Raw genomic sequence first — 13695 nt, forward strand, 5'->3', positions numbered from 1 at the left:
CAGTACTGTAGCTGTAGCAGCAGTCCTAACACCTGCTGTTCTCTAACCTGAAGCAACCCCACAAAAGATCCTCTGAATTACCAGGCAAAGTAGACAGCTCTTTAATCTTCTCTGTATTCAAGGCAGGTATACCAAAAGCTCACTGGTACCCTTTTGGGTCCTTTTTCTCTCCTGAGGTATTCTATGGCAAGGACACATTGATCTCTGGGCTGGTCACAATTGCTGCTTGTAAGATAGGGTTGCCTCAGCCTCCAACATGGACAGTTCTTGGGATCCTTGCATCACTCCAGGAGCAGAGACAGATAGTGCCTCTTTGTAACTGGTGGTTTTGCTGTATACTGTGCACCAGTGTCCAGTAGAGCTTTAGACTCCTGTGGGGCTGATGTTACAGGCCATCGAATGCATACAGTTCAGTAAAACCAGTTACCCTCTGCCTGGCTGAAGGCAAGGCCCTTCTGTTCCTGGTTGGGGTCTTTATTGCTTTATTTTTGGAACTGCAAAATGGAAGTCCCTTAATAAGGGTCAAAAGTACCAAAAGTACAATCAACCCTTCTACTTGGCTCAACAGACACAGGTACAGTAATTGTTCTGGGTGAATGCTTTTTAGCTGTTGCTTTTCCTTTCAGTATCCCTAGTCTCCAAGTAGGTTTAGTGTCCTACTTCCACATGTTCTCTTTCTTTACTATGCAGGAAGAACTACAGGGTTGCATGGTGGTGTGAGTACGCTGGTACCATCTCCCTTGAAAAAGAAAAGAATTTCAGAATCCATAGAATCCTTGTATTTGGCAAAGACCTTTCAGATCATCAAGCCTAATTATTAATCCATACCACTGTGCTTACCACTAAATCATGTCACATCTACATATATTTTAAATACTTCTGGCGATGGTCACTCCACCACTGACCTGGGCAGCCCATTCCAATGCATGGCTACCCTTTCAGTGAAGCAATTTTTCCTGCTGTCCAATCTAAACCTTTCCTGGTGCAATGTGAGGCCATTTCCTCTTGTCCTACTCTCCTTTCAGGCAGCTGTAGAAAGTCATAAGTTCTAACACAACCCTCCTTTTCTCAAGGCTAAAGACCCCCAGTTCCCTCAGCTGCTCAAGTCCTCACAGGACTGGTGCTCTGGACCCTCCACCAGTTCCTTTGCCCTCCTCTGGACAAGCTCCAGCACCTCACTGTCTTTCTTGCAGTGAGGGGCCCAAAACTAAACACAGTACTTGAGGTGCAGCACCGCCAGTGCCAGTACAGAGGGACAATCACTGCCTTGGTCTTGCAGGCCACACTATTTCTGATGCAAGCCATGGTGCCATTGGCCTTCTTGGCCACCTGGGCATGGGCTCGCTCATGTTTAGCCGGCTGTTGACCAGGAGCCCCAGATTCTTTTCCACCAGGCAGCTTTCCAGCCTTTCTGCCCCAAGCCTGTAGCAGTGAATATGGTTGTTGTGACCCAAGGGCAGGACCTGGCACTTTGTGTTATTGAACCTCATGCAGTTTACCTCAGCCCATGATCCAGCCTGTCCAGATCCTTCTGTAGAGCCTTCCAGCCCTTCGGCAGGTCAACTGTCCCACCCAGCTTGGTATCATCTGGGAACTGACTGAGGGTGCACCTAATCTCTTCATCCAAATAACTGACTAAGACATTAAATAGGACTGACCCTGACACTGAGCCCTGGGGAGCCCAATAGTGACAGGATGCCAGCTGGATGTGACTTTACTCACAAATAACCTGTGAGCCCAGCCCGTTTTTAATGGTGTGAACAGTGCACCTACGTAAGACATCAGCCAGAATACCTTGGGAAATGGTGTTAAAGTCTTTAATAAAGTCCAGAGATAGCCACAACTCTTCCCTCATCCTTAGTGCATCATCTCTTCATAGAAGGAGATCAGGGTGGTCAAAATACACCTTAATATGGAGGGAGAGCAGAACAAAATCCTGCCTGTCCTAGAAGTTAAAACCACTGCTGTCTGCAAAACCCACACATTTCAAATGGACATCTGCTCACTAGATGGCAGCAGATTCAAAAACATTGCTGAAAAACTACAGCTAAAACCACCCATGAATACATGATGTAAAGACATGCTTTTGCAGTGAAATGAAAGTGCAATAATGAAACATGGTTAAAAACTTAGCTGGTCTGGATAAGGACAAGGTCAGGGGGAAATGGGAGCACAGGCTTCACACTAGTCCATTAAGTAGAATCTTTTGCCACAATTTCTGTACGCTCTCTGCTTTGTCTGCCCTCCCAGGCTGAGATTTCTGCCATTCCTCTGGATCACTAGATTACAGCTAGCATGTGCCACATCCAAGAGCTCTGTGTCAGTAGAATCCAAGAGAATATATTAGAATAGTTTCCCATTCTGTGAAAGACTTTCTAATTCTAATGGTGTTTCACCTGAATAATTTCTTTACTCTGAAGTACAGAGACTGTATGAGAGGCAGGTGAAAAATATTTAGCTAACTATCATGATCTTAAAAAGCTCTAGAAGACCTCTGTAACTGATCTTTTCCTCAGAAGTGAGTCACTTAGACAGAAAAAATGCCTATATCTGTTAGAAAATTAAGAATTTGAGAAATAAAAGTCCTGATGAAAAATCTCATAAGTTGAAAGGGTAACACCTTCTGTTCATGTAGGTAGAGTTACAAGACGTATCTAGCAAGGAACATAGATCTGTAAACTTCAGTGTAGTTCCAATGGTTTGTCAAAACTACTGTCACAGAATTGCAGAAGGGCTGAGTTTGGAGGGTACATCTTGAGATTCCCTAGTCTATAAATCTCTGTCAAGCAGAATAACTTGGAGCAAGTTACGGAGGAACACATCCAGTTGAATTTTGAGTATCTCAAAGTATTGAGATGCTGTGGCCCCTCTGGGCAATCCATGTCAGACTTTAACTGCCTTCACAGTAAAAAGTATTTTGAGATGGAAATCAGTATTTTAATTTGTGCTCATGTTTACTTGTCCTCTTGGTGGACATCACTGAGTAGAGCCTGGCACTTTCACATTGTGTACTTGTGTACATTGATAAAATACCCTTGAGTCTTCCACAGATGAAGAAGCCAGCTCTCTCACCCTCTTCCTGTATGAAAGATGCTGCAATCCCTTAATCATCTTTATGTTCCTCTGTAGGACTGGCTTCAATCTGCTCGTGCTTCTTTTTGTTTTGAGGAGCCCAGAACTGAGCTGAGCCTCGATATATCTCACTGAACCTGAGTAGAGGGAAAGGATCACATCCCTCAGCCTGCATATAAAGTTCTTTCCAGAAGCTGCTCTCATGTTTTGCTTCAGATTGTTGGTTTGTAGTCAATTTGGTGTGCATAAGACCACCAGTCACTTCTATGCAGAGCTGGTTTTCAGCCACTTTAGAACCCAGCATGTACCTGCCCCCGATGTTGTTTCTCCCCAGGGTTAAGAGTTTGAACTTTTTTTGTTGGACTTCATGAGGTTCCTGTGATCCAGTTGCTCCAGGCTGTCCAGGATCTTCTGGCATATCAACCTCTCCTCACAGTTTTGTACTGTCTGCAGACTTGGTGAGGGCACCCTCTGTACCAGTGTCCCAGTCATCTGTGACAATATCAAACAGTAGTGGCTCCAGTATGAAACCATAGGACCTGCCAGGAAATAACCTCTAACTGGACTGCACCACTGATCACAACCTTCAAGCTACAAGGAGAGACAGCTATACAGGCAAATCCTCCTGATGGAAGTTACTTGCCAGACCTGTGGTGCAGTGGAAAAGGCAAACTGGTTCACGTGCTGGTACAGCCTGCAATTTTTCACTATATGAGTTAAAGGATGCTGGCAAGGGGATTTTGTAATCTGTAAGACTGTGTCTACAACAAAGCTTCTGCTGGCATAAGCAGACTATGTGATTTTTCCATGCCTCTGTGAAGTGTACACCAGGTTCAACACGTGAAGAGATAATGAAGCCTGTTTGTGATGCTCGCTGATGACAGACATTCCAGGATAAGTCTGCTCACCCCGTAAAACGATGTCTCCTACTCTCAGCAACCAGGGGATTTTGACAAGATTGCTGACATTATGGAAAATATTAAGCAATAATCCTTTCCATCAACCTAAATCACAGCTCCTCAGTTCACTAAAAACATTGTAAGTCTTTTATTTAAGTAGATAGTTTTACAACATCCACATGTTTTTTAGTTCCCAGGTTAATGGATTTTTTGAATATTATAATAAATTACAGGTACAGAACGTAACAAGTTGCTCATTGTGCAAATTTCTTGTTGTATAGATAGTTTTGGCTTCTATAATTTACTGTTTATAAGAAGCATTACTTTGTAAAACGAATTAAATTCTTTCAGTAAATATAGCCTATGTAAGTGTACTTACATATATGTGTATACATATATGAATATATATATGTAAACATGAGGAGCCAGATACTCAGTGCTTTGAACTGATTTGTTTCTATTGACTTCAAAACTAGAAAACAACCATGATTCAGCATACAGCATAAGTCAAAGTCCCTTTTACACCTATATTTTCTCAAGTTGCTCTCCTGTAACAACTGGGCAGTAAAAGTCAAAGCTGTGGACTCTGTGTAGTCAGAAATATTGACCTTCCCTTCAATTCAGTATTTCTGGGATTCAATGATGGTCCTTAGTTTCTCTAAAATCAGGCTGCCTATGTGTTATCTTCAGACCCAAGTGTTATTTTTACATATTTACACTGAAAATGTTTGCTTAAGTTTTAAGGTAAACTTGTTATAGTTGTACTTTTGTAATATGAGTTGTTAAAAGTGAAAAGCTATAGGCAGCTCAGAGAGAATATGGCTTTGTAATATTGTTCTTTCTGGGGGAAGGTTTCCCATGTTTTACCTCCGAAAGTCACTTTTGAAGCACTGACAATAACAATTACACGGTAGGATAAGACCCAGCAAATGACTCAGTTCTGGCCAGTATCTTTAATATCTTGTGTTGGTGCACAGTGCAGGTGTATATGAACAGAGCTGTGTTGGAAGTGGTGACTGTGGGATCACAGAAGGACCTGTGCTTTGTCCTGTAGCACTCAGTCTCTGTGGTGGGACAGCCCCTACAGCTGTAGCCTCTATCTCTGGCCAGTCTGGATAAACAGGGAAAGATGGGGTTTTTGCTGCAGACCTCTTGGAGCATGGATGTCCTCCTTGTGCCTGAGTGGAATGTAGAGGGTTTTCAGTAGTGCCCAGTGTGAACAAGCACTACTTTCTGCTGAGGCTGTTGGATGCATTAGATGAAAATCTAATGTAAATATCCGAAGTCCCCCAGTTCTGCCCTGAAAGTATTCAGGTTGGGCAAGAGGACATAGCTAAGAAAATTGAAGAAAGCCTGTTTTGGAGGCCACAGAATCACAGAATTTGCTGAACTGTAAGGGTCTCACAAGAATCATCAGGTCCAACTCCTGGCCTTGCACAGCACCATCCCCAAGAGTCACACCATGTGCCTGGTAATATTTTCTGAACCCTTCTTGAACTCTGTCAGGCTGGTCTTCTGACCTCTTCCCCAGGGCCTGTTCCAGTGCCCAACCATGGGTGAAGAATCTGTTTTCTAATATCCAACGTAAAGATAGGTGTTCAGGCCACTCTTTTGGGTCCTGTCACTGGTCAACACAGAGGAGAGATCAGTGCCTGCCCCTCCTCTTTCCTTCCTGAAGGAAACTTACAGAGGAAGTTATAACTGCAATGAGATCTGTCCTCAGTCTCCTCCAGGCTCAGCAGATCAAGCAGCCTTGGCTTCCTTTCAAAGCCTTCCGCTATCTTTGTTGCCCTCCTTTGGACACTCTCTAATAGTTTACTATCTGTCTTGTGTTGCCCAAACCAGCCCCCAGCCCTGGAGGTGAGGCCGCCCCAGCTCAGAGCAGAGCAGGACAATCCCCTCCCTTGCCTGGCTGCTGATCTGTGCCTGATGCACCCCAGGACAGGGTTGGCTGTCCTGGCTGCCAGGGCACTGCTGATCCATGTCCAACTTGCCAGGACCCCCAGGTCCCTTTCCATGGCACTGCTTACAGCATCTCATTCCCAGTCTGTCCAGACATCCAGGGCTGCCCCATCCCAGATGCAGGATCCAGCACTTTCTCCTGCTGAATTTCATGTGGTTGGTGATTGCCCAGACCCCTGATTTGTGGAGGTCTCTCTGCAGGGCCTCTCCCTGCCCTGGAGGGAGGCAGCAGCTCCTCCCAGTTTTTTATCAGCTGTGAACTTGCTCAGTGTCCCTTGCAGTTCTGTGTCCAGGTCATTTATGAGGATGTTAAAGAGCAGAGGGCCGAGGATGGGGCCCTGTGGAGCCCCTCCAGTGACAGGTCCCCAGTCTGATGTCACCCCATTCACTGTGACCCTTTGTGCCTGACCCATGACCCAGCTGCTCACCCATCCCATGATGTGTTTATCCAGCTGTGGGCTGCACATTAGGTCCAGAAGGATCCTGTGAGAGACTCTATCAAAAACTTTACTGGCTTCCCTTGGTCAGCTGGGTGGGTTACCTAGTCATGAAAGGAAACCAAGTAACCAATGTCTATACTGTCTTTCAGGCATTTTTCAGTACCCCCAGAATAAACTTCTCCATAACTTTATCAGGCACTGGAGTGAGACTGACAGGCCTGTCATTTCTGGGTCCTCCTTGCCCTTTTTGAAAATCAGGGCAGTGTTCTCCAACTTCCAGTCATTTGGGACCTCTCTGGTTTCCCAAGACCCCTCAAAAATCATCCAGAGAGGTTTTGCAATTGCATCAGTCAGCTCTTTGAGAACTCTTGGATGAATTTCAACAGGCCCTATAGATTTGTTTGGGATCTAGCTGGAGCAGGACATCCTGAACAATTTCAGGATTTACTGGGTGTTCATCATTCTTGAAGTTATGGTCCTCCATCTCAGGGCCCTGAGATCCCCCTTAGTCTGTGTCTTGGTTTAAATGACAGGTGTCTGCCAAAGAAGGCAGGAATCTTTCAATTCCATCTTGGAATGGAAAGATTATCCCCTCCCTCCAAATTATTATCATAATTTCAAAATTATGGGGCTTCCAGGTAAAAATATGGGAAAAGGAATAACAGCTCTTTACTAGAAAATACGTATGTATGTATGTAAGAAGACAGAGCAAGCAAAAAGAACTAAGCAATAAAAGAAATTCCCACGTGTACAGTGTGGGTATCCTAGAAAAGGCAGCCGCTGACGTTCCAGTCAACCAGTGGCAGGGACCCTCTCTCTGGATAGAGAGAGGAGGGGGCCAGTCTTCCCCTGAAACATTCACACTGATGGTGAGCATTTCCTGGCAATGGTGGGTGCTGGAAAGTCCCAGTCAACTAGCAGCTCCTGCAAGCAGTGGGCTCATGAGCAGGCAGCACGAAGAATTCTGCAGCAGCACCGAGTCCCTGAGCAGGAGCAGTCAAGCACCCAGAACCACAACCATCTCCCCACCAAGCTGGGCAAAGACTTCCTACCCCAGCAGAGAATGGCATGAATTTTCTCGTTGCAGTGGCAAACAACATATCCCTGCTCTTCCTACGTCACTTGACCTTGCTTCCACTGGGCACACACCTTCCTCTTTTGCCTTATTTCCAAGAGAACATTTTTGCTCAGCCAAGCTGGTTTTCTGCCTCTCCAGCTTGACCAGTGACAGTTGGGAATGGCTCTTAAAAAAGGTGATGTTTAAGGAGTGACCAGTACTAATGGATGTCAAGACTTCAAAAACATTTTCCCCTGGAACCTGATTACTAATTGCTTGAGCAGCCTGAAGTCTGCTCTCCTTGTGTCCAGAGTTAAGGGCTTGCTGGCATTCTTTGTCCTGTCAACAGGGATTTTAAACTCAATCACTTTGTGGTGTCTGTTGTCAAGGTGATTGCCAATCATCACTTCACTTATGAGATCCACTCTCTTAACAAGCAGTAGGTCAAAGAATAAAGAGAACAAGGTAATATTTTTGGACTAGTTTCCCCTTGCAAGCATATGTATTCTTAAGAGGGCAGTGGACATAAGGAAATGCAGGTTCAGTTCCAGTCAGCCTTAACTACATAATTCTGGCATTTAAGGAATTGTTAGCATTGTTATGGCATGGTTTTCCAAGCAGTGGACGCACGTTATCTTTATATGGGAAAAGTCTGCTTTTCCTCTAAAAGGAAGCAGAACAACAATAATACAATAAAAAATAATCTACTTTTTAAAAATACCTTTCAAAATATGCATTGTCCAGTGTTATGGACTGTCCACTGTTAGAAATATATTGTATTATCTTTTCACATGCATCAAGTTATTTGTATTTAGGCAAGTTTAAAAAGCCCCTTGAATATATGAGGACTATAAGAAGATGTAAATATTTCTGAAATGGGAAAGCTAGGTTAGTGAGCAGTCTTAAACCAAAAACTTTAAGATTTTCTTTCTAATGTTGAGTCACTAGATATATGGATTAGAGCATTGGAAAGAAACAATGGGATTAGAGGATTTGGAAAGAAACAATGAGGTTTTGTCTGAACATATTGATGTATATTGCTGTTTATAGTTCCCAAGAAAGTGTGAAGGGAATTCAGTTGCCAAAATCAGAGATGCAAGTAGTTCCATGGTACACTGATGGATGTTTGATATATGTACTAGTGCATTTGCCCTTAGTCTGGTGAAAATCAGCTCTTCCTTTAACAGTTCCTTTGTGGCAAGTAACAGTGAGCCAACATTACAAATAAACTCCAAGTAATTTAAGGCTTCTGTGTAGCACAGGCAAAATTGAATTTTGCTTCCCTGTGTGTGAAAGCAAGATAACTCTTTGCGGGCAGGCATGTGTGGCTTTGTAGTAGTGTTAGACCTGATGGTGCAGGTAAGTGAAGAAATCTGGGAGGAGTCAGTTGGAGTTAGAAGGGGGTCAGAGGTGTCTCTGGCTGTTCTGGTGAGCTGCTCAGAGGCAAGGAGGAATGAGTGGCATATAATTTTTTTTTTTTTTTAGGAACATGGGCAAAGCTGCACACTTTTATCTGGGAGGGGTGGAAGACCTCTGAGGCCCTGCAGTGACAGGTACTTGGGCAGTAAAAAGGATGTGAGGTTGTCACTTTTCCCATTAGTTAGCAAGATTGATCAGGGATATGGCCAGTGCGGGCAGCTGGATGATGGAGAAAACAGGGGTGCAACAAACAGCCTTTTGTCTGGGATGAGCCTCCTCCATTAGCACATGTTCCTTTGATCCCACTTGCTGCTGTTCTTTATGACTTCAGATGTTGCACTAGTTTCTTTGCCCAGCTCTTGTTTCATATCTCCTTGACCCTTTTATGCCTTCTGAGGATCTACAATAATAGCAGGAGCAGGTGAAGGGAGGAGCCAACACTACTGAGGCTCCTCCAGAGCACCTTGTCCCCAGGACCTGATAATATATGCCTTTCTTGGTACTTGGTTGCCTCTTGGTGCTTGGATGGAGACAGCCACCCAAAAGAGGTTGCTGCTTTGGCTAGGGCCACCCATGTTAAAGAAAGTTTTCTCACTCCATCTTTCTCTTGTCTTTCCCAAGTTTGTGATCTCAAGCTATAGCCTAGATATCTAAAGTTCTGAGGTTGTTATCCTATCAACAGACTGAACTCAGAAAGAGTGGGTAAGGTTATTTTTCATATTTTAATAGTTTAAAAGATGCTCCCAAAACTAAATTGATATTGCCCCAAACAGACTTTTCTTTGTAGTAATCTCAAAGGCTATGCTTCAGAAGAAGAGTGCATTAAAAATCTTGAATATAGAAATATACCATTTACAAATCTTGAATGCACAAAATCTTAAGTATACATTTATTCAAAATCTCAAATATACTATCTTGAATGTATATCTAGAAGTTATGTGAAACAGTCATGTCCTGATACCCTTGTGCATATTGTGTTGCAATCTACAATAGTTTAATAAATAATGATTATTATTTATGAATCAAGAAGGCTTCAACAAGAAAATGGAGTAGCTCTGTAGTACATAGTATTTCCCTGGAATTTCAATAGTTTTGGTAACGATAATAAATGGACATGGACTGCGGATTACTGACACTTTTCCCCTACTTTGTCTCTGCTGGATCTGGCCATGTGTCTGGGAGCCTCGTGTCTGTGGTTTGGGATCATGCAAGGGTATATTGATGATGGCAGCTCGTTTCTGCCAGACCACAAGAGGGACCCAAATACATGCATTGCTGCCTAGTATCCCCTGGAAACTGGAAGGGTCATTAGCTTCCAGCTTGGGTTTTCAGAAAAGTAGCTTATTTTCTTTTAACTTCAGCTTTCAGGAATTTTGCTATGACTCACCTATAAGCTTTCTGAAGGAAAGTCTGAGAAAGGCTCTAGAAAAAAGGCTGCTAGAGGTAACAGGTGATTTTAAACTACTTTGTCATGGCTGCCAAATGCATTGGGGAAGGCAGTGTGGCATCTAGAATGATAGTGATAAATTGTCTGAAGACATTAGAAGGAAGGGATCTGCACTCATGTATTATACTGCAGGTATAATACTGAGATAATTAGCATCTGGATTTTTTTCCTTTATTAGGATTTTGATTATTAATTCAGCCAAGCAGACAACTGCAGATGATGAGACCTTTCCATAAATTAGGGGAAAAGCTTATCAAAAGTAAAGTAGTTCCAAAAATACGATAAATTGGAGACATTCTGTATTATGCAGTTTTGCTGCTGCAGTAACCCACTGTTCGTCCAAAAGACGAATGTAAATTGTACACTGCATGCACAAACAGGGCATATCTTTTGTAGCAGTAGAAAACATCTGTGATACAGGCTGGTTTGGTCTGGAAAGAGCAGCCATATCAGGATTTAGCTGCCTCAGTGGACTCATTAAGCAGTCTTGAGAAATGTTTTCCTCTGTGAAGAGATCTCAGATGTCTTCTTCACTGAGACTGCTACTCCTTTCTCTCTGTGGGCAGGAGACAGGATGCAGGGCTGGCTCCCAGTACTCATACACCCTATTCTTTTCAATGTAAACAGCAGCCATGTTTTTCTGTGTACAAGAATAATTTCCAACAGAAGGGTATGGAGAATGACTGGTGATTATTTTATTGCAGAGACAGTTCCTAGTTCTTCAGCTAAAAATTTAGTGCTATTGAGTGGTGATGTGGTAATCTAGCATTATTGACATGACAGAATATTGTTAGACAATCTAGGTAGCACCCTCAGTCTGAGAAGAAGTTGAATCCCTGTCATTAACAATCTCTGCTCATGTGTTCTTGGAGGAGGTAGTACAAAGTTATCCATGATTTACTGTTAGGGCAGTTGGGCCCAGGAAATTATTTCCTTGGGGTCAGAGAGCGAGTCAAGGGCATGACTGATAGCAGTGTCCTTAGCCAAGGAGGTGATGAAGTGGTCTTCACAGCCTTTCTCCTCTCCTTCTGCTGTCAGCCTCCAGATCACCTTGCCAGGCTGAGAGGCACTACAGAACAGCATACAGGCTCCAGATATGCACCCACCCACTGTGGAAGTACTGCAAGGGCTTTTCTCTGTCTTCTGCTCAGGACAGGCCATGCCAAATTCTGACCAACAAGAACGGACTGCAAGAAGTCAATTTGTATTTTCACCTCTGTGCTGTATGAAGGGAACATACAGTATGAAGTGTAATGATAGACTGACATGAAAGGCTGTTCCCTTCCCTCTCTGCTTTTTCTGGCAGCAGCTGAACATGCAGTGACAACACACCTTCCATTACTAATATTTTGAAACCTAGAGCCGGAGAGTGCCTCAAACCGCAGCCTTATAACGTAATGAAGAATACACACAGCTGCAGTAACAACCACATAATTATTTAATTAGTTTTTGACAGCTTCAAATTGCATAGGCAAAGGAATGCATGAACCGCATATGGAAACCTGCCAGCAAAGGTTTTACACATACGCAGATGGTTTTAGCTATTGTAAACGCAAAGCCAGCTTGCTGCACTTTTATTGCAAAGCCTAATAGCACATCATGCTCTGCTGAAGTTATATCAGGGGAATAAAAACGGCATATGTAATTATTTCTTCTCTTTTATGTCATAGTATTACTTTTCTTATATTTAACTTCCCATAAGTGAACCCTGTGAGATCAAAGATGGGAAGATTTTAGCATTAATTTAAGTAATGTGTGAAGTAACAGCTTCTTTGGGCTTTTGGAATAAGTAATTATGATACCACTGATTAACATTACATATAATTTTTTTATTTTAAAATGCCATTGTGGAGGTGAATTAATTATTATCTCTGTTGGGAAATTAAGTATTTGTATTTTTATTATGAAAAAAGAAAGACAGACTCACAGAAGTGGGACAGTTTGTCAGAAGACATGGTGTGGTTCAGGAAGAAAAGAGATGACAAATTAAGAATTTCCTCAGTTTTCATTTGACTCTGCAGAGAACAAGGGCATGAAATTTCAATATATAAATGTGGGAAAAATAATTGTCTGTAACAAAAAGGGATGAAGAGGGCACTAACATTAGTAGAAATCTGTCTTTGGCAAATTCATTATTCCAAAGGGGAAGATAAAAATTTAGAAGTGAAGCAAAGCATAATGTACTGTAAATATTTGCTCTTCGGCTGCTGCAAAGCCAACACCCATCTCCCAAGTCACTCAAAGTGTTTATAATTTCCATGTGTCACAGGCTCCATTATTTTATATTAGAGGGGAAGTGATTTCTCCTGAATGCACCTAATTAAGGCTAACAGCTAAAATAAAACATGAATTAATTCAAAACTTCACTCTCCACTCTAAATGAACACAAACATTGTCTGAGGTTTAAAAAGTTAAGTCCCCATTTTTTTCCACATAATTGAAGTTTTCATATTTTCCAGCCTTTGCTTTTTATGGTTCTGGCTGGGATAGGAAATGCTAAAAGCCCACAAGAAAAGGCTATTCCCATAGAGCTGTGTAAGATATTCACAACAAAAACCTAAACCATGCGGAACACATGTGGTTTCAAGTTTCACAAGAAAGTCAAAACCCAGACTCTGTTGAAGTCTGTAACACGTTTTAAATGAAATTGGGCCTGTTTTCAAGAAAATCTGGTCAGATTTCTGGTTTTGAGTTGAAATCGTCTGAAATTTGGCATTTGGCAAGTTTTCAGAAGTCTTGAGGCCTGATCTCACTGATGCTTCAAGGAGAACTTGCTGTTGATGGGGGGGGGATGTCAGGTCTCAGCTGGGGGAGTGAGGCGAGTGAGTCAGGGGCTTTGGGGCTGAGGAAACACGGCATTGATGGGTCTCCTGGGGCAGAGAAATGTAGTCAAGAATGGTTGTGCAAAAGTCATGTGGCTTACATCCAGGGTAGGAGATCCTGGAGATATCGTGCACACCCCTCAAAGGACACGTTGCTGCGCCTTCTCATGTGCTCCCAGGATAAAGATTAGGGGACCCCAAATACTTTGGGACTGTGTTCATCATTACACTGCATTCTGTAGGATTTATGTGGCTATCACTGCATCCACATCAAAAACACACCTTTATTTTACTTACAGAAATCTCTCTGACTAAGCAAATGAAAGACTGTGAAGAAATACTTGGCACCTATGATGAAACTATGCACTTTTTAAAGAGCTCTGTATAGGAATGCGTCATTAGTTGATGCTGCAGCCTCAGTCTCTAAGATGTTATCAAGGTAAAAGTTATGAGCTAAATTCTGGTATTGCAAGGATAGATATAAGGGCAGATTTTTTCTTGTGCATTCCTAGAAACATCTTTATCTGATACTAATGCTACTGTAAATTATTGAAACTGTGAGGCTTTTAAATCAACC

This window comes from Lonchura striata, chromosome Z (assembly GCF_050655825.1).
Source record: "Lonchura striata isolate lonStrDom1 chromosome Z, ASM5065582v1, whole genome shotgun sequence".
In the NCBI taxonomy this organism is placed as follows: Eukaryota; Metazoa; Chordata; class Aves; order Passeriformes; family Estrildidae; genus Lonchura; species Lonchura striata.